General features: G+C 43.5%; 19 non-coding genes and 2 pseudogenes across 19 annotated transcripts; all 21 read left to right on the top strand.

Annotated features, from left to right (window-relative positions):
* The first annotated feature begins 74 nt into the window (after positions 1–74).
* Positions 75–193, top strand: LOC136742215 (5S ribosomal RNA). The gene has a single exon (XR_010814839.1). It is a non-coding gene; the product is annotated as a 5S ribosomal RNA (ribosomal RNA).
* A 1,066-nt stretch (positions 194–1,259) lies between these two features.
* On the top strand, positions 1,260–1,378 carry LOC136742200 (5S ribosomal RNA). Its single transcript, XR_010814825.1, has one exon. It is a non-coding gene; the product is annotated as a 5S ribosomal RNA (ribosomal RNA).
* A 1,055-nt stretch (positions 1,379–2,433) lies between these two features.
* On the top strand, positions 2,434–2,552 carry LOC136741903 (5S ribosomal RNA). The gene has a single exon (XR_010814539.1). It is a non-coding gene; the product is annotated as a 5S ribosomal RNA (ribosomal RNA).
* A 1,066-nt stretch (positions 2,553–3,618) lies between these two features.
* LOC136742020 (5S ribosomal RNA) lies at positions 3,619–3,737 on the top strand. The gene has a single exon (XR_010814653.1). It is a non-coding gene; the product is annotated as a 5S ribosomal RNA (ribosomal RNA).
* A 1,055-nt stretch (positions 3,738–4,792) lies between these two features.
* On the top strand, positions 4,793–4,911 carry LOC136741902 (5S ribosomal RNA). The gene has a single exon (XR_010814538.1). It is a non-coding gene; the product is annotated as a 5S ribosomal RNA (ribosomal RNA).
* Positions 4,912–5,966: 1,055 nt separating this feature from the next.
* LOC136742083 (5S ribosomal RNA) lies at positions 5,967–6,085 on the top strand. Its single transcript, XR_010814713.1, has one exon. It is a non-coding gene; the product is annotated as a 5S ribosomal RNA (ribosomal RNA).
* A 1,055-nt stretch (positions 6,086–7,140) lies between these two features.
* On the top strand, positions 7,141–7,259 carry LOC136742082 (5S ribosomal RNA). The gene has a single exon (XR_010814712.1). It is a non-coding gene; the product is annotated as a 5S ribosomal RNA (ribosomal RNA).
* Positions 7,260–8,325: 1,066 nt separating this feature from the next.
* On the top strand, positions 8,326–8,444 carry LOC136741981 (5S ribosomal RNA). The gene has a single exon (XR_010814615.1). It is a non-coding gene; the product is annotated as a 5S ribosomal RNA (ribosomal RNA).
* Positions 8,445–9,510: 1,066 nt separating this feature from the next.
* LOC136741901 (5S ribosomal RNA) lies at positions 9,511–9,629 on the top strand. Its single transcript, XR_010814537.1, has one exon. It is a non-coding gene; the product is annotated as a 5S ribosomal RNA (ribosomal RNA).
* A 1,066-nt stretch (positions 9,630–10,695) lies between these two features.
* LOC136742276 (uncharacterized) lies at positions 10,696–10,804 on the top strand (annotated as a pseudogene).
* Positions 10,805–11,870: 1,066 nt separating this feature from the next.
* On the top strand, positions 11,871–11,989 carry LOC136741900 (5S ribosomal RNA). The gene has a single exon (XR_010814536.1). It is a non-coding gene; the product is annotated as a 5S ribosomal RNA (ribosomal RNA).
* A 1,055-nt stretch (positions 11,990–13,044) lies between these two features.
* Positions 13,045–13,163, top strand: LOC136741899 (5S ribosomal RNA). Its single transcript, XR_010814535.1, has one exon. It is a non-coding gene; the product is annotated as a 5S ribosomal RNA (ribosomal RNA).
* A 1,055-nt stretch (positions 13,164–14,218) lies between these two features.
* On the top strand, positions 14,219–14,337 carry LOC136741898 (5S ribosomal RNA). Its single transcript, XR_010814534.1, has one exon. It is a non-coding gene; the product is annotated as a 5S ribosomal RNA (ribosomal RNA).
* A 1,069-nt stretch (positions 14,338–15,406) lies between these two features.
* Positions 15,407–15,525, top strand: LOC136742206 (5S ribosomal RNA). The gene has a single exon (XR_010814831.1). It is a non-coding gene; the product is annotated as a 5S ribosomal RNA (ribosomal RNA).
* A 1,055-nt stretch (positions 15,526–16,580) lies between these two features.
* LOC136741897 (5S ribosomal RNA) lies at positions 16,581–16,699 on the top strand. The gene has a single exon (XR_010814533.1). It is a non-coding gene; the product is annotated as a 5S ribosomal RNA (ribosomal RNA).
* Positions 16,700–17,765: 1,066 nt separating this feature from the next.
* On the top strand, positions 17,766–17,874 carry LOC136742288 (uncharacterized; annotated as a pseudogene).
* Positions 17,875–18,932: 1,058 nt separating this feature from the next.
* Positions 18,933–19,051, top strand: LOC136742049 (5S ribosomal RNA). The gene has a single exon (XR_010814681.1). It is a non-coding gene; the product is annotated as a 5S ribosomal RNA (ribosomal RNA).
* Positions 19,052–20,106: 1,055 nt separating this feature from the next.
* LOC136741888 (5S ribosomal RNA) lies at positions 20,107–20,225 on the top strand. The gene has a single exon (XR_010814525.1). It is a non-coding gene; the product is annotated as a 5S ribosomal RNA (ribosomal RNA).
* A 1,066-nt stretch (positions 20,226–21,291) lies between these two features.
* LOC136742191 (5S ribosomal RNA) lies at positions 21,292–21,410 on the top strand. The gene has a single exon (XR_010814816.1). It is a non-coding gene; the product is annotated as a 5S ribosomal RNA (ribosomal RNA).
* Positions 21,411–22,476: 1,066 nt separating this feature from the next.
* Positions 22,477–22,594, top strand: LOC136742255 (5S ribosomal RNA). Its single transcript, XR_010814875.1, has one exon. It is a non-coding gene; the product is annotated as a 5S ribosomal RNA (ribosomal RNA).
* Positions 22,595–23,649: 1,055 nt separating this feature from the next.
* Positions 23,650–23,768, top strand: LOC136742098 (5S ribosomal RNA). The gene has a single exon (XR_010814727.1). It is a non-coding gene; the product is annotated as a 5S ribosomal RNA (ribosomal RNA).
* The last annotated feature ends 817 nt before the right edge of the window (positions 23,769–24,585 follow it).

The following is a 24,585-nucleotide window of genomic DNA, read 5'->3' as shown; positions in this document are numbered from 1 at the left end:
TTCAACTGCAAGTATGAGCGGCAGAAACGGATATTGCCTTCCCTTTAAGTAGAGCGTCAGGGACAGCCTCCCTGGCTTACGGCCGTACTAGCCTGAATACGCCTGATTTCGTCCGATCTCGGAAGCTAAGCAGGCTCGGGCCTGGTCAGTACTTGGATGGGAGACCGCCTGGGAATACCAGGTGCTGTAAGCTTTTGCACCTTTTACACACCAGAGGGCGACAAATCACGAGTTTTAACTTTGGATTCACACAATTTCATCATTATTTCAGATTTGACTTCCCCAAATACACAGGCATACAATAGATCTTGTTCTCCAACGTAAACGGTCCCTAGTAACTAGGGTACATTCGTAAATAAATTGAGCATCATGGCTAGAAGTGACTAAATGTTGCCTAATCTTTCTCTTCGAGAAATGACACAATTACAGCAACACAAAAAGGAACTCCACCGGACAAAGTTCAGTGCTCACAAGGAGCCTCATTCAACACACACGGTTCCATTCCCATTCATGCAAAGCACGAAAGTGTAAAACTTGGGAACATACTTGAGAGCAAAGATCACATTCAATCTCATTCAAGGCACGGATGTGAATGCAACGGGATGAAATTACTGAAATGATGCCTGCCCTCGAACTGTGATGATGGACTACCCGACTCGCCAATAATATTGGGTTCTGGTGTATTGAAATACAGGAGCTGCTGGATTTGTGTGTTTTCTTACCCCCTCACCATAGTTTGTCAAATGTTTAAACAACTGAACTTATATTCAAGGTTTGTTTCTCTTCATATGTTTTACTGGTTTACATTTGTCTCAGCAACCTGTTGAATGATTCTTCTGCTTTCAAAACAAAATGACAACAGGATGAATGCACACACTTGAAAATACAATACATGCAATGTTATGCATCATAGTGATGCAACCTCCTTTTAGTTTCATACTGCATGTCAATTGAAATCCTTACTGAAATGCACACCTTCTCAAGATTGCGCTTGACTGGCGTGTCAGGCACTCAATTACAGCTGTATTATCAAGACAATGTGTTCGTTTTGTAAAATATAGTTCCGGTCTGGTGTGGCACCCCAGTTAACGCACAACGTTGCCACAACGTTGCCACAACGTGGCGTGTTAGCAGGGACTGTCTGCGGCGCACTGGTGTGTCCCGGGCTTTAGAGTAGAGAGACAGTTCAACTGTAAGTATGAACGGCAGAAAAGGATATTGCCTTCCCTTTAAGTAGAGCGTCAGGGACAGCCTCCCTGGCTTACGGCCATACTAGCCTGAATACGCCCGATCTCGTCCGATCTCGGAAACTAAGCAGGCTCTGGCCTGGTCAGTACTTGGATGGGAGACCGCCTGGGAATACCAGGTGCTGTAAGCTTTTGCATCTTTTACACACCAGAGGGCGACAAATCACGAGTTTTAACTTTGGATACACGCAATTTCATCATTATTTCAGATTTGACTTCCCCAAATACACAGGCATACAATAGATCTTGTTCTCCAACGTAAACGGTCCCTAGTAACTAGGGTACATTCGTAAATAAATTGAGCATCATGGCTAGAAGTGACTAAATGTTGCCTAATCTTTCTCATCGAGAAATGACACAATTACAGCAACACAAAAAGGAACTCCACCGGACAAAGTTCAGTGCTCACAAGGAGCCTGATTCAACACACACGGTTCCATTCCCATTCATGCAAAGCACGAAAGTGTAAAACTTGGGAACATACTTGAGAGCAAAGATCACATTAAATCTCATTCAAGGCACGGATGTGAATGCAACGGGATGAAATTACTGAAATGATGCCTGCCCTCGAACTGTGATGATGGACTACCCGACTCGCCAATAATATTGGGTTCTGGTGTATTGAAATACAGGAGCTGCTGGATTTGTGTGTTTTCTTACCCCCTCACCATAGTTTGTCAAATGTTTATACAACTGAACTTATATTCAAGGTTTGTTTCTCTTCATATGTTTTACTGGTTTACATTTGTCTCAGCAACCTGTTGAATGATTCTTCTGCTTTCAAAACAAAATGACAACAGGATGAATGCACACACTTGAAAATACAATACATGCAATGTTATGCATCATAGTGATGCAACCTCCTTTCAGTTTCATACTGCATGTCAATTGAAATCCTTACTGAAATGCACACCTTCTCAAGATTGCGCTTGACTGGCGTGTCAGGCACTCAATTACAGCTGTTTTATCAAGACAATGTGTTCGTTTTGTAAAATATAGTTCCGGTCTGGTGTGGCACCCCAGCTAACGCACAACGTTGCCACAACGTTTCGTGTTAGCAGGGACTGTCTGCGGCGCGCTGGTGTGTCCCGGACTTTAGAGTAGAGAGACAGTTCAACTGCAAGTATGAGCGGCAGAAACGGATATTGCCTTCCCTTTAAGTAGAGCGTCAGGGACAGCTTCCCCGGCTTACGGCCATACTAGCCTGAATACGCCCGATCTCGTCCGATCTCGGAAGCTAAGCAGGCTCGGGCCTGGTCAGTACTTGGATGGGAGACCGCCTGGGAATACCAGGTGCTGTAAGCTTTTGCATCTTTTACACACCAGAGGGCGACAAATCACGAGTTTTAACTTTGGATACACGCAATTTCATCATTATTTCAGATTTGACTTCCCCAAATACACAGGCATACAATAGATCTTGTTCTCCAACGTAAACGGTCCCTAGTAACTAGGGTACATTCGTAAATAAATTGAGCATCATGGCTAGAAGTGACTAAATGTTGCCTAATCTTTCTCATCGAGAAATGACACAATTACAGCAACACAAAAAGGAACTCCACCGGACAAAGTTCAGTGTTCACAAGGAGCCTCATTCAACACACACGGTTCCATTCCCATTCATGCAAAGCACGAAAGTGTAAAACTTGGGAACATACTTGAGAGCAAAGATCACATTCAATCTCATTCAAGGCACGGATGTGAATGCAACGGGATGAAATTACTGAAATGATGCCTGCCCTCGAACTGTGATGATGGACTACCCGACTCGCCAATAATATTGGGTTCTGGTGTATTGAAATACAGGAGCTGCTGGATTTGTGTGTTTTCTTACCCCCTCACCATAGTTTGTCAAATGTTTAAACAACTGAACTTATATTCAAGGTTTGTTTCTCTTCATATGTTTTACTGGTTTACATTTGTCTCAGCAACCTGTTGAATGATTCTTCTGCTTTCAAAACAAAATGACAACAGGATGAATGCACACACTTGAAAATACAATACATGCAATGTTATGCATCATAGTGATGCAACCTCCTTTCAGTTTCATACTGCATGTCAATTGAAATCCTTACTGAAATGCACACCTTCTCAAGATTGCGCTTGACTGGCGTGTCAGGCACTCAATTACAGCTGTTTTATCAAGACAATGTGTTCGTTTTGTAAAATATAGTTCCGGTCTGGTGTGGCACCCCAGCTAACGCACAACGTTGCCACAACGTTGCCACAACGTGGCGTGTTAGCAGGGACTGTCTGCGGCGCACTGGTGTGTCCCGGGCTTTAGAGTAGAGAGACAGTTCAACTGTAAGTATGAACGGCAGAAAAGGATATTGCCTTCCCTGTAAGTAGAGCGTCAGGGACAGCCTCCCTGGCTTACGGCCATACTAGCCTGAATACGCCCGATCTCGTCCGATCTCGGAAGCTAAGCAGGCTCTGGCCTGGTCAGTACTTGGATGGGAGACCGCCTGGGAATACCAGGTGCTGTAAGCTTTTGCATCTTTTACACACCAGAGGGCGACAAATCACGAGTTTTAACTTTGGATACACGCAATTTCATCATTATTTCAGATTTGACTTCCCCAAATACACAGGCATACAATAGATCTTGTTCTCCAACGTAAACGGTCCCTAGTAACTAGGGTACATTCGTAAATAAATTGAGCATCATGGCTAGAAGTGACTAAATGTTGCCTAATCTTTCTCATCGAGAAATGACACAATTACAGCAACACAAAAAGGAACTCCACTGGACAAAGTTCAGTGCTCACAAGGAGCCTCATTCAACACACACGGTTCCATTCCCATTCATGCAAAGCACGAAAGTGTAAAACTTGGGAACATACTTGAGAGCAAAGATCACATTCAATCTCATTCAAGGCACGGATGTGAATGCAACGGGATGAAATTACTGAAATGATGCCTGCCCTCGAACTGTGATGATGGACTACCCGACTCGCCAATAATATTGGGTTCTGGTGTATTGAAATACAGGAGCTGCTGGATTTGTGTGTTTTCTTACCCCCTCACCATAGTTTGTCAAATGTTTATACAACTGAACTTATATTCAAGGTTTGTTTCTCTTCATATGTTTTACTGGTTTACATTTGTCTCAGCAACCTGTTGAATGATTCTTCTGCTTTCAAAACAAAATGACAACAGGATGAATGCACACACTTGAAAATACAATACATGCAATGTTATGCATCATAGTGATGCAACCTCCTTTCAGTTTCATACTGCATGTCAATTGAAATCCTTACTGAAATGCACACCTTCTCAAGATTGCGCTTGACTGGCGTGTCAGGCACTCAATTACAGCTGTTTTATCAAGACAATGTGTTCGTTTTGTAAAATATAGTTCCGGTCTGGTGTGGCACCCCAGCTAACGCACAACGTTGCCACAACGTTTCGTGTTAGCAGGGACTGTCTGCGGCGCGCTGGTGTGTCCCGGACTTTAGAGTAGAGAGACAGTTCAACTGCAAGTATGAGCGGCAGAAACGGATATTGCCTTCCCTTTAAGTAGAGCGTCAGGGACAGCTTCCCCGGCTTACGGCCATACTAGCCTGAATACGCCCGATCTCGTCCGATCTCGGAAGCTAAGCAGGCTCGGGCCTGGTCAGTACTTGGATGGGAGACCGCCTGGGAATACCAGGTGCTGTAAGCTTTTGCATCTTTTACACACCAGAGGGCGACAAATCACGAGTTTTAACTTTGGATACACGCAATTTCATCATTATTTCAGATTTGACTTCCCCAAATACACAGGCATACAATAGATCTTGTTCTCCAACGTAAACGGTCCCTAGTAACTAGGGTACATTCGTAAATAAATTGAGCATCATGGCTAGAAGTGACTAAATGTTGCCTAATCTTTCTCATCGAGAAATGACACAATTACAGCAACACAAAAAGGAACTCCACCGGACAAAGTTCAGTGCTCACAAGGAGCCTCATTCAACACACACGGTTCCATTCCCATTCATGCAAAGCACGAAAGTGTAAAACTTGGGAACATACTTGAGAGCAAAGATCACATTCAATCTCATTCAAGTCACGGATGTGAATGCAACGGGATGAAATTACTGAAATGATGCCTGCCCTCGAACTGTGATGATGGACTACCCGACTCGCCAATAATATTGGGTTCTGGTGTATTGAAATACAGGAGCTGCTGGATTTGTGTGTTTTCTTACCCCCTCACCATAGTTTGTCAAATGTTTAAACAACTGAACTTATATTCAAGGTTTGTTTCTCTTCACATGTTTTACTGGTTTACATTTGTCTCAGCAACCTGTTGAATGATTCTTCTGCTTTCAAAACAAAATGACAACAGGATGAATGCACACACTTGAAAATACAATACATGCAATGTTATGCATCATAGTGATGCAACCTCCTTTCAGTTTCATACTGCATGTCAATTGAAATCCTTACTGAAATGCACACCTTCTCAAGATTGCGCTTGACTGGCGTGTCAGGCACTCAATTACAGCTGTATTATCAAGACAATGTGTTCGTTTTGTAAAATATAGTTCCGGTCTGGTGTGGCACCCCAGTTAACGCACAACGTTGCCACAACGTTTCGTGTTAGCAGGGACTGTCTGCGGCGCGCTGGTGTGTCCCGGACTTTAGAGTAGAGAGACAGTTCAACTGCAAGTATGAGCGGCAGAAACGGATATTGCCTTCCCTTTAAGTAGAGCATCAGGGACAGCTTCCCCGGCTTACGGCCATACTAGCCTGAATACGCCCGATCTCGTCCGATCTCGGAAGCTAAGCAGGCTCCGGCCTGGTCAGTACTTGGATGGGAGACCGCCTGGGAATACCAGGTGCTGTAAGCTTTTGCATCTTTTACACACCAGAGGGCGACAAATCACGAGTTTTAACTTTGGATACACGCAATTTCATCATTATTTCAGATTTGACTTCCCCAAATACACAGGCATACAATAGATCTTGTTCTCCAACGTAAACGGTCCCTAGTAACTAGGGTACATTCGTAAATAAATTGAGCATCATGGCTAGAAGTGACTAAATGTTGCCTAATCTTTCTCATCGAGAAATGACACAATTACAGCAACACAAAAAGGAACTCCACCGGACAAAGTTCAGTGCTCACAAGGAGCCTCATTCAACACACACGGTTCCATTCCCATTCATGCAAAGCACGAAAGTGTAAAACTTGGGAACATACTTGAGAGCAAAGATCACATTCAATCTCATTCAAGGCACGGATGTGAATGCAACGGGATGAAATTACTGAAATGATGCCTGCCCTCGAACTGTGATGATGGACTACCCGACTCGCCAATAATATTGGGTTCTGGTGTATTGAAATACAGGAGCTGCTGGATTTGTGTGTTTTCTTACCCCCTCACCATAGTTTGTCAAATGTTTAAACAACTGAACTTATATTCAAGGTTTGTTTCTCTTCACATGTTTTACTGGTTTACATTTGTCTCAGCAACCTGTTGAATGATTCTTCTGCTTTCAAAACAAAATGACAACAGGATGAATGCACACACTTGAAAATACAATACATGCAATGTTATGCATCATAGTGATGCAACCTCCTTTCAGTTTCATACTGCATGTCAATTGAAATCCTTACTGAAATGCACACCTTCTCAAGATTGCGCTTGACTGGCGTGTCAGGCACTCAATTACAGCTGTATTATCAAGACAATGTGTTCGTTTTGTAAAATATAGTTCCGGTCTGGTGTGGCACCCCAGTTAACGCACAACGTTGCCACAACGTTTCGTGTTAGCAGGGACTGTCTGCGGCGCGCTGGTGTGTCCCGGACTTTAGAGTAGAGAGACAGTTCAACTGCAAGTATGAGCGGCAGAAACGGATATTGCCTTCCCTTTAAGTAGAGCATCAGGGACAGCTTCCCCGGCTTACGGCCATACTAGCCTGAATACGCCCGATCTCGTCCGATCTCGGAAGCTAAGCAGGCTCCGGCCTGGTCAGTACTTGGATGGGAGACCGCCTGGGAATACCAGGTGCTGTAAGCTTTTGCATCTTTTACACACCAGAGGGCGACAAATCACGAGTTTTAACTTTGGATACACGCAATTTCATCATTATTTCAGATTTGACTTCCCCAAATACACAGGCATACAATAGATCTTGTTCTCCAACGTAAACGGTCCCTAGTAACTAGGGTACATTCGTAAATAAATTGAGCATCATGGCTAGAAGTGACTAAATGTTGCCTAATCTTTCTCATCGAGAAATGACACAATTACAGCAACACAAAAAGGAACTCCACCGGACAAAGTTCAGTGCTCACAAGGAGCCTCATTCAACACACACGGTTCCATTCCCATTCATGCAAAGCACGAAAGTGTAAAACTTGGGAACATACTTGAGAGCAAAGATCACATTCAATCTCATTCAAGGCACGGATGTGAATGCAACGGGATGAAATTACTGAAATGATGCCTGCCCTCGAACTGTGATGATGGACTACCCGACTCGCCAATAATATTGGGTTCTGGTGTATTGAAATACAGGAGCTGCTGGATTTGTGTGTTTTCTTACCCCCTCACCATAGTTTGTCAAATGTTTAAACAACTGAACTTATATTCAAGGTTTGTTTCTCTTCATATGTTTTACTGGTTTACATTTGTCTCAGCAACCTGTTGAATGATTCTTCTGCTTTCAAAACAAAATGACAACAGGATGAATGCACACACTTGAAAATACAATACATGCAATGTTATGCATCATAGTGATGCAACCTCCTTTCAGTTTCATACTGCATGTCAATTGAAATCCTTACTGAAATGCACACCTTCTCAAGATTGCGCTTGACGGGCGTGTCAGGCACTCAATTACAGCTGTTTTATCAAGACAATGTGTTCGTTTTGTAATATATAGTTCCGGTCTGGTGTGGCACCCCAGCTAACGCACAACGTTTCCACAATGTTGCCACAACGTGGCGTGTTAGCAGGGACTGTCTGCGGCGCGCTGGTGTGTCCCGGGCTTTAGAGTAGAGAGACAGTTCAACTGTAAGTATGAACGGCAGAAACGGATATTGCCTTCCCTTTAAGTAGAGCGTCAGGGACAGCCTCACTGGCTTACGGCCATACTAGCCTGAATACGCCCGATCTCGTCCGATCTCGGAAGCTAAGCAGGCTCGGGCCTGGTCAGTACTTGGATGGGAGACCGCCTGGGAATACCTGGTGCTGTAAGCTTTTGCATCTTTTACACACCAGAGGGCGACAAATCACGAGTTTTAACTTTGGATACACGCAATTTCATCATTATTTCAGATTTGACTTCCCCAAATACACAGGCATACAATAGATCTTGTTCTCCAACGTAAACGGTCCCTAGTAACTAGGGTACATTCGTAAATAAATTGAGCATCATGGCTAGAAGTGACTAAATGTTGCCTAATCTTTCTCATCGAGAAATGACACAATTACAGCAACACAAAAAGGAACTCCACCGGACAAAGTTCAGTGCTCACAAGGAGCCTCATTCAACACACACGGTTCCATTCCCATTCATGCAAAGCACGAAAGTGTAAAACTTGGGAACATACTTGAGAGCAAAGATCACATTCAATCTCATTCAAGGCACGGATGTGAATGCAACGGGATGAAATTACTGAAATGATGCCTGCCCTCGAACTGTGATGATGGACTACCCGACTCGCCAATAATATTGGGTTCTGGTGTATTGAAATACAGGAGCTGCTGGATTTGTGTGTTTTCTTACCCCCTCACCATAGTTTGTCAAATGTTTAAACAACTGAACTTATATTCAAGGTTTGTTTCTCTTCATATGTTTTACTGGTTTACATTTGTCTCAGCAACCTGTTGAATGATTCTTCTGCTTTCAAAACAAAATGACAACAGGATGAATGCACACACTTGAAAATACAATACATGCAATGTTATGCATCATAGTGATGCAACCTCCTTTCAGTTTCATACTGCATGTCAATTGAAATCCTTACTGAAATGCACACCTTCTCAAGATTGCGCTTGACGGGCGTGTCAGGCACTCAATTACAGCTGTTTTATCAAGACAATGTGTTCGTTTTGTAATATATAGTTCCGGTCTGGTGTGGCACCCCAGCTAACGCACAACGTTTCCACAATGTTGCCACAACGTGGCGTGTTAGCAGGGACTGTCTGCGGCGCGCTGGTGTGTCCCGGACTTTAGAGTAGAGAGACAGTTCAACTGCAAGTATGAGCGGCAGAAACGGATATTGCCTTCCCTTTAAGTAGAGCGTCAGGGACAGCTTCCCTGGCTTACGGCCATACTAGCCTGAATACGCCCGATCTCGTCCGATCTCGGAAGCTAAGCAGGCTCGGGCCTGGTCAGTACTTGGATGGGAGACCGCCTGGGAATACCAGGTGCTGTAAGCTTTTGCATCTTTTACACACCAGAGGGCGACAAATCACGAGTTTTAACTTTGGATACACGCAATTTCATCATTATTTCAGATTTGACTTCCCCAAATACACAGGCATACAATAGATCTTGTTCTCCAACGTAAACGGTCCCTAGTAACTAGGGTACATTCGTAAATAAATTGAGCATCATGGCTAGAAGTGACTAAATGTTGCCTAATCTTTCTCATCGAGAAATGACACAATTACAGCAACACAAAAAGGAACTCCACCGGACAAAGTTCAGTGCTCACAAGGAGCCTCATTCAACACACACGGTTCCATTCCCATTCATGCAAAGCACGAAAGTGTAAAACTTGGGAACATACTTGAGAGCAAAGATCACATTCAATCTCATTCAAGGCACGGATGTGAATGCAACGGGATGAAATTACTGAAATGATGCCTGCCCTCGAACTGTGATGATGGACTTACCGACTCGCCAATAATATTGGGTTCTGGTGTATTGAAATACAGGAGCTGCTGGATTTGTGTGTTTTCTTACCCCCTCACCATAGTTTGTCAAATGTTTAAACAACTGAACTTATATTCAAGGTATGTTTCTCTTCATATGTTTTACTGGTTTACATTTGTCTCAGCAACCTGTTGAATGATTCTTCTGCTTTCAAAACAAAATGACAACAGGATGAATGCACACACTTGAAAATACAATACATGCAATGTTATGCATCATAGTGATGCAACCTCCTTTCAGTTTCATACTGCATGTCAATTGAAATCCTTACTGAAATGCACACCTTCTCAAGATTGCGCTTGACTGGCGTGTCAGGCACGCAATTACAGCTGTTTTATCAAGACAATGTGTTCGTTTTGTAATATATAGTTCCGGTCTGGTGTGGCACCCCAGCTAACGCACAACGTTGCCACAATGTTGCCACAACGTGGCATGTAAGAAGGGACTGGCTGCAGCGCGCTGGTGTGTCCCGGGCTTTAGAGTAGAGAGACAGTTCAACTGCAAGTATGAGCGGCAGAAACGGATATTGCCTTCCCTTTAAGTAGAGCGTCAGGGACAGCTTCCCTGGCTTACGGCCATACTAGCCTGAATACGCCCGATCTCGGAAGCTAAGCAGGCTCGGGCCTGGTCAGTACTTGGATGGGAGACCGCCTGGGAATACCAGGTGCTGTAAGCTTTTGCATCTTTTACACACCAGAGGGCGACAAATCACGAGTTTTAACTTTGGATACACGCAATTTCATCATTATTTCAGATTTGACTTCCCCAAATACACAGGCATACAATAGATCTTGTTCTCCAACGTAAACGGTCCCTAGTAACTAGGGTACATTCGTAAATAAATTGAGCATCATGGCTAGAAGTGACTAAATGTTGCCTAATCTTTCTCATCGAGAAATGACACAATTACAGCAACACAAAAAGGAACTCCACCGGACAAAGTTCAGTGCTCACAAGGAGCCTCATTCAACACACACGGTTCCATTCCCATTCATGCAAAGCACGAAAGTGTAAAACTTGGGAACATACTTGAGAGCAAAGATCACATTCAATCTCATTCAAGGCACGGATGTGAATGCAACGGGATGAAATTACTGAAATGATGCCTGCCCTCGAACTGTGATGATGGACTACCCGACTCGCCAATAATATTGGGTTCTGGTGTATTGAAATACAGGAGCTGCTGGATTTGTGTGTTTTCTTACCCCCTCACCATAGTTTGTCAAATGTTTAAACAACTGAACTTATATTCAAGGTTTGTTTCTCTTCATATGTTTTACTGGTTTACATTTGTCTCAGCAACCTGTTGAATGATTCTTCTGCTTTCAAAACAAAATGACAACAGGATGAATGCACACACTTGAAAATACAATACATGCAATGTTATGCATCATAGTGATGCAACCTCCTTTCAGTTTCATACTGCATGTCAATTGAAATCCTTACTGAAATGCACACCTTCTCAAGATTGCGCTTGACTGGCGTGTCAGGCACTCAATTACAGCTGTTTTATCAAGAGAATGTGTTCGTTTTGTAATATATAGTTCCGGTCTGGTGTGGCACCCCAGCTAACGCACAACGTTGCCACAATGTTGCCACAACGTGGCGTGTTAGCAGGGACTGTCTGCGGCGCGCTGGTGTGTCCCGGGCTTTAGAGTAGAGAGACAGTTCAACTGCAAGTATGAACGGCAGAAACGGATATTGCCTTCCCTTTAAGTAGAGCGTCAGGGACAGCATCCCTGGCTTACGGCCATACTAGCCTGAATACGCCCGATCTCGTCCGATCTCGGAAGCTAAGCAGGCTCGGGCCTGGTCAGTACTTGGATGGGAGACCGCCTGGGAATACCAGGTGCTGTAAGCTATTGCATCTTTTACACACCAGAGGGCGACAGATCACGAGTTTTAACTTTGGATACACGCAATTTCATCATTATTTCAGATTTGACTTCCCCAAATACACAGGCATACAATAGATCTTGTTCTCCAACGTAAACGGTCCCTAGTAACTAGGGTACATTCGTAAATAAATTGAGCATCATGGCTAGAAGTGACTAAATGTTGCCTAATCTTTCTCATCGAGAAATGACACAATTACAGCAACACAAAAAGGAACTCCACCGGACAATGTTCAGTGCTCACAAGGAGCTTCATTCAACACACACGGTTCCATTCCCATTCATGCAAAGCACGAAAGTGTAAAACTTGGGAACATACTTGAGAGCAAAGATCACATTCAATCTCATTCAAGGCACGGATGTGAATGCAACGGGATGAAATTACTGAAATGATGCCTGCCCTCGAACTGTGATGATGGACTACCCGACTCGCCAATAATATTGGGTTCTGGTGTATTGAAATACAGGAGCTGCTGGATTTGTGTGTTTTCTTACCCCCTCACCATAGTTTGTCAAATGTTTAAACAACTGAACTTATATTCAAGGTTTGTTTCTCTTCATATGTTTTACTGGTTTACATTTGTCTCAGCAACCTGTTGAATGATTCTTCTGCTTTCAAAACAAAATGACAACAGGATGAATGCACACACTTGAAAATACAATACATGCAATGTTATGCATCATAGTGATGCAACCTCCTTTCAGTTTCATACTGCATGTCAATTGAAATCCTTACTGAAATGCACACCTTCTCAAGATTGCGCTTGACTGGCGTGTCAGGCACTCAATTACAGCTGTTTTATCAAGACAATGTGTTCGTTTTGTAATATATAGTTCCGGTCTGGTGTGGCACCCCAGCTAACGCACAACGTTGCCACAACGTTTCGTGTTAGCAGGGACTGTCTGCGGCGCGCTGGTGTGTCCCGGACTTTAGAGTAGAGAGACAGTTCAATTGCAAGTATGAGCGGAAGAAACGGATATTGCCTTCCCTTTAAGTAGAGCGTCAGGGACAGTCTCCCTGGCTTACGGCCATACTAGCCTGAATACGCCCGATCTCGTCCGATCTCGGAAGCTAAGCAGGCTCGGGCCTGGTCAGTACTTGGATGGGAGACCGCCTGGGAATACCAGGTGCTGTAAGCTTTTGCATCTTTTACACACCAGAGGGCGACAAATCACGAGTTTTAACTTTGTATACACGCAATTTCATCATTATTTCAGATTTGACTTCCCCAAATACACAGGCATAGAATAGATCTTGTTCTCCAACGTAAACGGTCCCTAGTAACTAGTGTACATTCGTAAATAAATTGAGCATCATGGCTAGAAGTGACTAAATGTTGCCTAATCTTTCTCATCGAGAAATGACACAATTACAGCAACACAAAAAGGAACTCCACCGGACAAAGTTCAGTGCTCACAAGGAGCCTCATTCAACACACACGGTTCCATTCCCATTCATGCAAAGCACGAAAGTGTAAAACTTGGGAAAATACTTGAGAGCAAAGATCACATTCAATCTCATTCAAGGCACGGATGTGAATGCAACGGGATGAAATTACTGAAATGATGCCTGCCCTCGAACTGTGATGATGGACTACCCGACTCGCCAATAATATTGGGTTCTGGTGTATTGAAATACAGGAGCTGCTGGATTTGTGTGTTTTCTTACCCCCTCACCATAGTTTGTCAAATGTTTAAACAACTGAACTTATATTCAAGGTTTGTTTCTCTTCATATGTTTTACTGGTTTACATTTGTCTCAGCAACCTGTTGAATGATTCTTCTGCTTTCAAAACAAAATGACAACAGGATGAATGCACACACTTGAAAATACAATACATGCAATGTTATGCATCATAGTGATGCAACCTCCTTTCAGTTTCATACTGCATGTCAATTGAAATCCTTACTGAAATGCACACCTTCTCAAGATTGCGCTTGACTGGCGTGTCAGGCACTCAATTACAGCTGTTTTATCAAGAGAATGTGTTCGTTTTGTAATATATAGTTCCGGTCTGGTGTGGCACCCCAGCTAACGCACAACGTTGCCACAACGTTTCGTGTTAGCAGGGACTGTCTGCGGCGCGCTGGTGTGTCCCGGACTTTAGAGTAGAGAGACAGTTCAACTGTAAGTATGAACGGCAGAAACGGATATTGCCTTCCCTTTAAGTAGAGCGTCAGGGACAGCCTCCCTGGCTTACGGCCATACTAGCCTGAATACGCCCGATCTCGTCCGATCTCGGAAGCTAAGCAGGCTCGGGCCTGGTCAGTACTTGGATGGGAGACCGCCTGGGAATACCAGGTGCTGTAAGCTTTTGCATCTTTTACACACCAGAGGGCGACAAATCACAAGTTTTAACTTTGGATACACGCAATTTCATCATTATTTCAGATTTGACTTCCCCAAATACACAGGCATACAATAGATCTTGTTCTCCAACGTAAACGGTCCCTAGTAACTAGGGTACATTCGTAAATAAATTGAGCATCATGGCTAGAAGTGACTAAATGTTGCCTAATCTTTCTCATCGAGAAATGACACAATTACAGCAACACAAAAAGGAACTCCACCGGACAAAGTTCAGTGCTCACAAGGAGCTTCATTCAACACACACGGTTCCATTCCCATTCATGCAAAGCACGAAAGTGTAAAACTTGGGAACATACTTGAGAGCAAAGATCACATTCAATCTCATTCAAGGCACGGATGTGAATGCAACGGGATGAAATTACTGAAATGATGCCTGCCCTCGAACTGTGATGATGGACTACCCGACTCGCCAATAATATTGGGTTCTGGTGTATTGAAATACAGGAGCTGCTGGATTTGTGTGTTTTCTTACCCCCTCACCATAGTTTGTCAAATGTTTAAACAACTGAACTTATATTCAAGGTTTGTTTCTCTTCATATGTTTTACTGGTTTACATTTGTCTCAGCAACCTCAGCAAAAATGATTCTTCTACTTTCAAAACAAAATGACAACAGGATGAATGCACACACTTGAAAATACAATACATGCAATGTTATGCATCATAGTGATGCAACCTCCTTTCAGTTTCATACTGCATGTCAATTGAAATCCTTACTGAAATGCACACCTTCTCAAGATTGCGCTTGACTGGCGTGTCAGGCACTCAATTACAGCTGTTTTATCAAGACAATGTGTTCGTTTTGTAATATATAGTTCCGGTCTGGTGTGGCACCCCAGCTAACGCACAACGTTGCCACAATGTTGCCACAACGTGGCGTGTTAGCAGGGACTGTCTGCGGTGCGCTGGTGTGTCCCGGGCTTTAGAGTAGAGAGACAGTTCAACTGTAAGTATGAACGGCAGAAACGGATATTGCCTTCCCTTTAAGTAGAGCGTCAGGGACAGCCTCCCTGGCTTACGGCCATACTAGCCTGAATACGCCCGATCTCGTCCGATCTCGGAAGCTAAGCAGGCTCGGGCCTGGTCAGTACTTGGATGGGAGACCGACTGGGAATACGAGGTGCTGTAAGCTTTTTCATCTTTTACACACCAGAGGGCGACAAATCACGAGTTTTAACTTTGGATACACGCAATTTCATCATTATTTCAGATTTGACTTCCCCAAATACACAGGCATACAATAGATCTTGTTCTCCAACGTAAACGGTCCCTAGTAACTAGGGTACATTCATAAATAAATTGAGCATCATGGCTAGAAGTGACTAAATGTTGCCTAATCTTTCTCATCGAGAAATGACACAATTACAGCAACACAAAAAGGAACTCCACCGGACAAAGTTCAGTGCTCACAAGGAGCCTCATTCAACACACATGGTTCCATTCCCATTCATGCAAAGCACGAAAGTGTAAAACTTGGGAACATACTTGAGAGCAAAGATCACATTCAATCTCATTCAAGGCACGGATGTGAATGCAACGGGATGAAATTACTGAAATGATGCCTGCCCTCGAACTGTGATGATGGACTACCCGACTCGCCAATAATATTGGGTTCTGGTGTATTGAAATACAGGAGCTGCTGGATTTGTGTGTTTTCTTACCCCCTCACCATAGTTTGTCAAATGTTTAAACAACTGAACTTATATTCAAGGTTTGTTTCTCTTCATATGTTTTACTGGTTTACATTTGTCTCAGCAACCTGTTGAATGATTCTTCTGCTTTCAAAACAAAATGACAACAGGATGAATGCACACACTTGAAAATACAATACATGCAATGTTATGCATCATAGTGATGCAACCTCCTTTCAGTTTCATACTGCATGTCAATTGAAATCCTTACTGAAATGCACACCTTCTCAAGATTGCGCTTGACTGGCGTGTCAGGCACTCAATTACAGCTGTTTTATCAAGACAATGTGTTCGTTTTGTAATATATAGTTCCGGTCTGGTGTGGCACCCCAGCTAACGCACAACGTTGCCACAACGTTTCGTGTTAGCAGGGACTGTCTGCGGCGCGCTGGTGTGTCCCGGACTTTAGAGTAGAGAGACAGTTCAACTGCAAGTATGAGCGGCAGAAACGGATATTGCCTTCCCTTTAAGTAGAGCGTCAGGGACAGCTTCCCTGGCTTACGGCCATACTAGCCTGAATACGCCCGATCTCGTCCGATCTCGGAAGCTAAGCAGGCTCGGGCCTGGTCAGTACTTGGATGGGAGACCGCCTGGGAATACCAGGTGCTGTAAGCTTTTGCATCTTTTACACACCAGAGGGCGACAAATCACGAGTTTTAACTTTGGATACACGCAATTTCATCATTATTTTAGATTTGACTTCCCCGAATACACAGGCATACAATAGATCTTGTTCTCCAACGTAAACGGTCCCTAGTAACTAGGGTACATTCGTAAATAAATTGAGCATCATGGCTAGAAGTGACTAAATGTTGCCTAATCTTTCTCATCGAGAAATTACACAATTACAGCAACACAAAAAGGAACTCCACCGGACAAAGTTCAGTGCTCACAAGGAGCCTCATTCAACACACACGGTTCCATTCCCATTCATGCAAAGCACGAAAGTGTAAAACTTGGGAACATACTTGAGAGCAAAGATCACATTCAATCTCATTCAAGGCACGGATGTGAATGCAACGGGATGAAATTACTGAAATGATGCCTGCCCTCGAACTGTGATGATGGACTACCAGACTCGCCAATAATATTGGGTTCTGGTGTATTGAAATACAGGAGCTGCTGGATTTGTGTGTTTTCTTACCCCCTCACCATAGTTTGTCAAATGTTTAAACAACTGAACTTATATTCAAGGTTTGTTTCTCTTCATATGTTTTACTGGTTTACATTTGTCTCAGCAACCTGTTGAATGATTCTTCTGCTTTCAAAACAAAATGACAACAGGATGAATGCACACACTTGAAAATATAATACATGCAATGTTATGCATCATAGTGATGCAACCTCCTTTCAGTTTCATACTGCATGTCAATTGAAATCCTTACTGAAATGCACACCTTCTCAAGATTGCGCTTGACTGGCGTGTCAGGCACTCAATTACAGCTGTTTTATCAAGACAATGTGTTCGTTTTGTAAAATATAGTTCCGGTCTGGTGTGGCACCCCAGCTAACGCACAACGTTGCCACAACGTTGCCACAAAGTTTCGTGTTAGCAGGGACTGTCTGCGGCGCGCTGGTGTGTCCCGGACTTTAGAGTAGAGAGACAGTTCATTTGCAAGTATGAGCGGCAGAAACGGATATTGCCTTCCCTTTAAGTAGAGCGTCAGGGACAGCCTCCCTGGCTTACGGCCATACTAGCCTGAATACGCCCGATCTCGGAAGCTAAGCAGGCTCGGGCCTGGTCAGTACTTGAATGGGAGACCGCCTGGGAATACCAGGTGCTGTAAGCTTTTGCATCTTTTACACACCAGAGCGCGACAAATCACGAGTTTTAACTTTGGATACACGCAATTTCATCATTATTTCAGATTTGACTTCCCCAAATACACAGGCATACAATAGATCTTGTTCTCCAACGTAAACGGTCCCTAGTAACTAGGGTACATTCGTAAATAAATTGAGCATCATGGCTAGAAGTGACTAAATGTTGCCTAATCTTTCTCATCGAGAAATGACACAATTACAGCAACACAAAAAGGAACTCCACCGGACAAAGATCAGTGCTCACAAGGAGCCTCATTCAACACACACGGTTCCATTCCCATTCATGCAAAGCACGAAAGTGTAAAACTTGGGAACATACTTGAGAGCAAAGATCACATTCAATCTCATTCAAGGCACGGATGTGAATGCAACGGGATGAAATTACTGAAATGATGCCTGCCCTCGAACTGTGATGATGGACTACCCGACTCGCCAATAATATTGGGTTCTGGTGTATTGAAATACAGGAGCTGCTGGATTTGTGTGTTTTCTTACCCCCTCACCATAGTTTGTCAAATGTTTAAACAACTGAACTTATATTCAAGGTTTGTTTCTCTTCATATGTTTTACTGGTTTACATTTGTCTCAGCAACCTCAGCAAAAATGATTCTTCTACTTTCAAAACAAAATGACAACAGGATGAATGCACACACTTGAAAATACAATACATGCAATGTTATGCATCATAGTGATGCAACCTCCTTTCAGTTTCATACTGCATGTCAATTGAAATCCTTACTGAAATGCACACCTTCTCAAGATTGCGCTTGACTGGCGTGTCAGGCACTCAATTACAGCTGTTTTATCAAGACAATGTGTTCGTTTTGTAATATATAGTTCCGGTCTGGTGTGGCACCCCAGCTAACGCACAACGTTGCCACAACGTTTCGTGTTAGCAGGGACTGTCTGCGGCGCGCTGGTGTGTCCCGGACTTTAGAGTAGAGAGACAGTTCAACTGCAAGTATGAGCGGCAGAAACGGATATTGCCTTCCCTTTAAGTAGAGCGTCAGGGACAGCCTCCCTGGCTTACGGCCATACTAGCCTGAATACGCCTGATCTCGTCCGATCTCGGAAGCTAAGCAGGCTCGGGCCTGGTCAGTACTTGGATGGGAGACCGCCTGGGAATACCAGGTGCTGTAAGCTTTTGCATCTTTTACACACCAGAGGGCGACAAATCACGAGTTTTAACTTTGGATACACGCAATTTCATCATTATTTCAGATTTGACTTCCCCAAATACACAGGCATACAATAGATCTTGTTCTCCAACGTAAACGGTCCCTAGTAACTAGGGTACATTCGTAAATAAATTGAGCATCATGGCTAGAAGTGACTAAATGTTGCCTAATCTTTCTCATCGAGAAATGACACAATTACAGCAACACAAAAAGGAACTCCACCGGACAAAGTTCAGTGCTCACAAGGAGCCTCATTCACCACACACGGTTCCATTCCCATTCATGCAAAGCACGAAAGTGTAAAACTTGGGAACATACTTGAGAGCAAAGATCACATTCAATCTCATTCAAGGCACGGATGTGAATGCAACGGGATGAAATTACTGAAATGATGCCTGCCCTCGAACTGTGATGATGGACTACCCGACTCGCCAATAATATTGGGTTCTGGTGTATTGAAATACAGGAGCTGCTGGATTTGTGTGTTTTCTTACCCCCTCACCATAGTTTGTCAAATGTTTAAACAACTGAACTTATATTCAAGGTTTGTTTCTCTTCATATGTTTTACTGGTTTACATTTGTCTCAGCAACCTGTTGAATGATTCTTCTGCTTTCAAAACAAAATGACAACAGGATGAATGCACACACTTGAAAATACAATACATGCAATGTTATGCATCATAGTGATGCAACCTCCTTTCAGTTTCATACTGCATGTCAATTGAAATCCTTACTGAAATGCACACCTTCTCAAGATTGCGCTTGACTGGCGTGTCAGGCACTCAATTACAGCTGTATTATCAAGACAATGTGTTCGTTTTGTAAAATATAGTTCCGGTCTGGTGTGGCACCCCAGCTAACGCACAACGTTGCCACAACGTTTCGTGTTAGCAGGGACTGTCTGCAGCGTGCTGGTGTGTCCAGGACTTTAGAGTAGAGAGACAGTTCAACTGCAAGTATGAGCGGCAGAAACGGATATTGCCTTCCCTTTAAGTAGAGGGTCAAGGACAGCCTCCCTGGCTTACGGCCATACTAGCCTGAATACGCCCGATCTCATCCGATCTCGGAAGCTAAGCAGGCTCGGGCCTGGTTAGTACTTGGATGGGAGACCGCCTGGGAATACCAGGTGCTGTAAGCTTTTGCATCTTTTACACACCAGAGGGCGACAAATCACGAGTTTTAACTTTGGATACACGCAATTTCATCATTATTTCAGATTTGACTTCCCCAAATACACAGGCATACAATAGATCTTGTTCTCCAACGTAAACGGTCCCTAGTAACTAGGGTACATTCGTAAATAAATTGAGCATCATGGCTAGAAGTGACTAAATGTTGCCTAATCTGTCTCATCGAGAAATGACACAATTACAGCAACACAAAAAGGAACTCCACCGGACAAAGTTCAGTGCTCACAAGGAGCCTCATTCAACACACACGGTTCCATTCCCATTCATGCAAAGCACGAAAGTGTAAAACTTGGGAACATACTTGAGAGCAAAGATCACATTCAATCTCAATCAAGGCACGGATGTGAATGCAACGGGATGAAATTACTGAAATGATGCCTGCCCTCGAACTGTGATGATGGACTACCCGACTCGCCAATAATATTGGCTTCTGGTGTATTGAAATACAGGAGCTGCTGGATTTGTGTGTTTTCTTACCCCCTCACCATAGTTTGTCAAATGTTTAAACAACTGAACTTATATTCAAGGTTTGTTTCTCTTCATATGTTTTACTGGTTTACATTTGTCTCAGCAACCTGTTGAATGATTCTTCTGCTTTCAAAACAAAATGACAACAGGATGAATGCACACACTTGAAAATATAATACATGCAATGTTATGCATCATAGTGATGCAACCTCCTTTCAGTTTCATACTGCATGTCAATTGAAATCCTTACTGAAATGCACACCTTCTCAAGATTGCGCTTGACTGGCGTGTCAGGCACTCAATTACAGCTGTTTTATCAAGACAATGTGTTCGTTTTGTAAAATATAGTTCCGGTCTGGTGTGGCACCCCAGCTAACGCACAACGTTGCCACAATGTTGCCACAACGTGGCGTGTTAGCAGGGACTGTCTGCGGCACGCTGGTGTGTCCCGGGCTTTAGAGTAGAGAGACAGTTCAACTGTAAGTATGAACGGCAGAAACGGATATTGCCTTCCCTTTAAGTAGAGCGTCAGGGACAGCCTCCCTGGCTTACGGCCATACTAGCCTGAATACGCCCGATCTCGACCGATCTCGGAAGCCAAGCAGGCTCGGGCCTGGTCAGTACTTGGATGGGAGACCGCCTGGGAATACCAGGTGCTGTAAGCTTTTGCATCTTTTACACACCAGAGCGCGACAAATCACGAGTTTTAACTTTGGATACACGCAATTTCATCATTATTTCAGATTTTACTTCCCCAAATACACAGGCATACAATAGATCTTGTTCTCCAACGTAAACGGTCCCTAGTAACTAGGGTACATTCGTAAATAAATTGAGCATCATGGCTAGAAGTGACTAAATGTTGCCTAATCTTTCTCATCGAGAAATGACACAATTACAGCAACACAAAAAGGAACTCCACCGGACAAAGTTCAGTGCTCACAAGGAGCCTCATTCAACACACACGGTTCCATTCCCATTCATGCAAAGCACGAAAGTGTAAAACTTGGGAACATACTTGAGAGCAAAGATCACATTCAATCTCATTCAAGGCACGGATGTGAATGCAACGGGATGAAATTACTGAAATGATGCCTGCCCTCGAACTGTGATGATGGACTACCCGACTCGCCAATAATATTGGGTTCTGGTGTATTGAAATACAGGAGCTGCTGGATTTGTGTGTTTTCTTACCCCCTCACCATAGTTTGTCAAATGTTTAAACAACTGAACTTATATTCAAGGTTTGTTTCTCTTCATATGTTTTACTGGTTTACATTTGTCTCAGCAACCTGTTGAATGATTCTTCTGCTTTCAAAACAAAATGACAACAGGATGAATGCACACACTTGAAAATACAATACATGCAATGTTATGCATCATAGTGATGCAACCTCCTTTCAGTTTCATACTGCATGTCAATTGAAATCCTTACTGAAATGCACACCTTCTCAAGATTGCGCTTGACTGGCGTGTCAGGCACTCAATTACAGCTGTTTTATCAAGACAATGTGTTCGTTTTGTAATATATAGTTCCGGTCTGGTGTGGCACCCCAGCTAACGCACAACGTTGCCACAATGTTGCCACAACGTGGTGTGTTAGCAGGGACTGTCTGCGGCGCGCTGGTGTGTCCCGGGCTTTAGAGTAGAGAGACAGTTCAACTGTAAGTATGAACGGCAGAAACGGATATTGCCTTCCCTTTAAGTAGAGCGTCAGGGACAGCCTCCCTGGCTTACGGCCTACTAGCCTGAATACGCCCGATCTCGTCCGATCTCGGAAGCTAAGCAGGCTCGGGCCTGGTCAGTACTTGGATGGGAGACCGCCTGGGAATACCAGGTGCTGCAAGCTTTTGCATCTTTTACACACCAGAGGGCGACAAATCACGATTTTTAACTTTGGATACACGCAATTTCATCATTATTTCAGATTTGACTTCCCCAAATACACAGGCATACAATAGATCTTGTTCTCCAACGTAAACGGTCCCTAGTAACTAGGGTACATTCGTAAATAAATTGAGCATCATGGCTAGAAGTGACTAAATGTTGCCTAATCTTTCTCATCGAGAAATGACACAATTACAGCAACACAAAAAGGAACTCCACCGGACAAAGTTCACTGCTCACAAGGAGCCTCATTCAACACACACGGTTCCATTCCCATTCATGCAAAGCACGAAAGTGTAAAACTTGGGAACATACTTGAGAGCAAAGATCACATTCAATCTCATTCAAGGCACGGATGTGAATGCAACGGGATGAAATTACTGAAATGATGCCTGCCCTCGAACTGTGATGATGGACTACCCGACTCGCCAATAATATTGGGTTCTGGTGTATTGAAATACAGGAGCTGCTGGATTTGTGTGTTTTCTTACCCCCTCACCATAGTTTGTCAAATGTTTAAACAACTGAACTTATATTCAAGGTTTGTTTCTCTTCATATGTTTTACTGGTTTACATTTGTCTCAGCAACCTGTTGAATGATTCTTCTGCTTTCAAAACAAAATGACAACAGGATGAATGCACACACTTGAAAATACAATACATGCAATGTTATGCATCATAGTGATGCAACCTCCTTTCAGTTTCATACTGCATGTCAATTGAAATCCTTACTGAAATGCACACCTTCTCAAGATTGCGCTTGACTGGCGTGTCAGGCACTCAATTACAGCTGTTTTATCAAGACAATGTGTTCGTTTTGTAATATATAGTTCCGGTCTGGTGTGGCACCCCAGCTAACGCACAACGTTGCCACAACGTTTCGTGTTAGCAGGGACTGTCTGCAGCGTGCTGGTGTGTCCCGGACTTTAGAGTAGAGAGACAGTTCAACTGCAAGTATGAGCGGCAGAAACGGATATTGCCTTCCCTTTAAGTAGAGGGTCAAGGACAGCCTCCCTGGCTTACGGCCATACTAGCCTGAATACGCCCGATCTCGTCCGATCTCGGAAGCTAAGCAGGCTCGGGCCTGGTCAGTACTTGGATGGGAGACCGCCTGGGAATACCAGGTGCTGTAAGATTTTGCATCTTTTACACACCAGAGGGCGACAAATCACGAGTTTTAACTTTGGATACACGCAATTTCATCATTATTTCAGATTTGACTTCCCCAAATACACAGGCATACAATAGATCTTGTTCTCCAACGTAAACGGTCCCTAGTAACTAGGGTACATTCGTAAATAAATTGAGCATCATGGCTAGAAGTGACTAAATGTTGCCTAATCTTTCTCATCGAGAAATGACACAATTACAGCAACACAAAAAGGAACTCCACCGGACAAAGTTCAGTGCTCACAAGGAGCCTCATTCAACACACACGGTTCCATTCCCATTCATGCAAAGCACGAAAGTGTAAAACTTGGGAACATACTTGAGAGCAAAGATCATATTCAATCTCATTCAAGGCACGGATGTGAATGCAACGGGATGAAATTACTGAAATGATGCCTGCTCTCGAACTGTGATGATGGACTACCCGACTCGCCAATAATATTGGGTTCTGGTGTATTGAAATACAGGAGCTGCTGGATTTGTGTGTTTTCTTACCCCCTCACCATAGTTTGTCAAATGTTTAAACAACTGAACTTATATTCAAGGTTTGTTTCTCTTCATATGTTTTACTGGTTTACATTTGTCTCAGCAACCTGTTGAATGATTCTTCTGCTTTCAAAACAAAATGACAACAGGATGAATGCACACACTTGAAAATACAATACATGCAATGTTATGCATCATAGTGATGCAACCTCCTTTCAGTTTCATACTGCATGTCAATTGAAATCCTTACTGAAATGCACACCTTCTCAAGATTGCGCTTGACTGGCGTGTCAGGCA

The sequence above is a fragment of the Amia ocellicauda genome, unplaced genomic scaffold (genome assembly GCF_036373705.1).
Source record: "Amia ocellicauda isolate fAmiCal2 unplaced genomic scaffold, fAmiCal2.hap1 HAP1_SCAFFOLD_73, whole genome shotgun sequence".
NCBI lineage: Eukaryota > Metazoa > Chordata > Actinopteri > Amiiformes > Amiidae > Amia > Amia ocellicauda.
The sequence above is the reverse complement of the archived record's forward strand: the minus strand, read 5'-3'. Positions and strand labels throughout refer to the sequence as shown.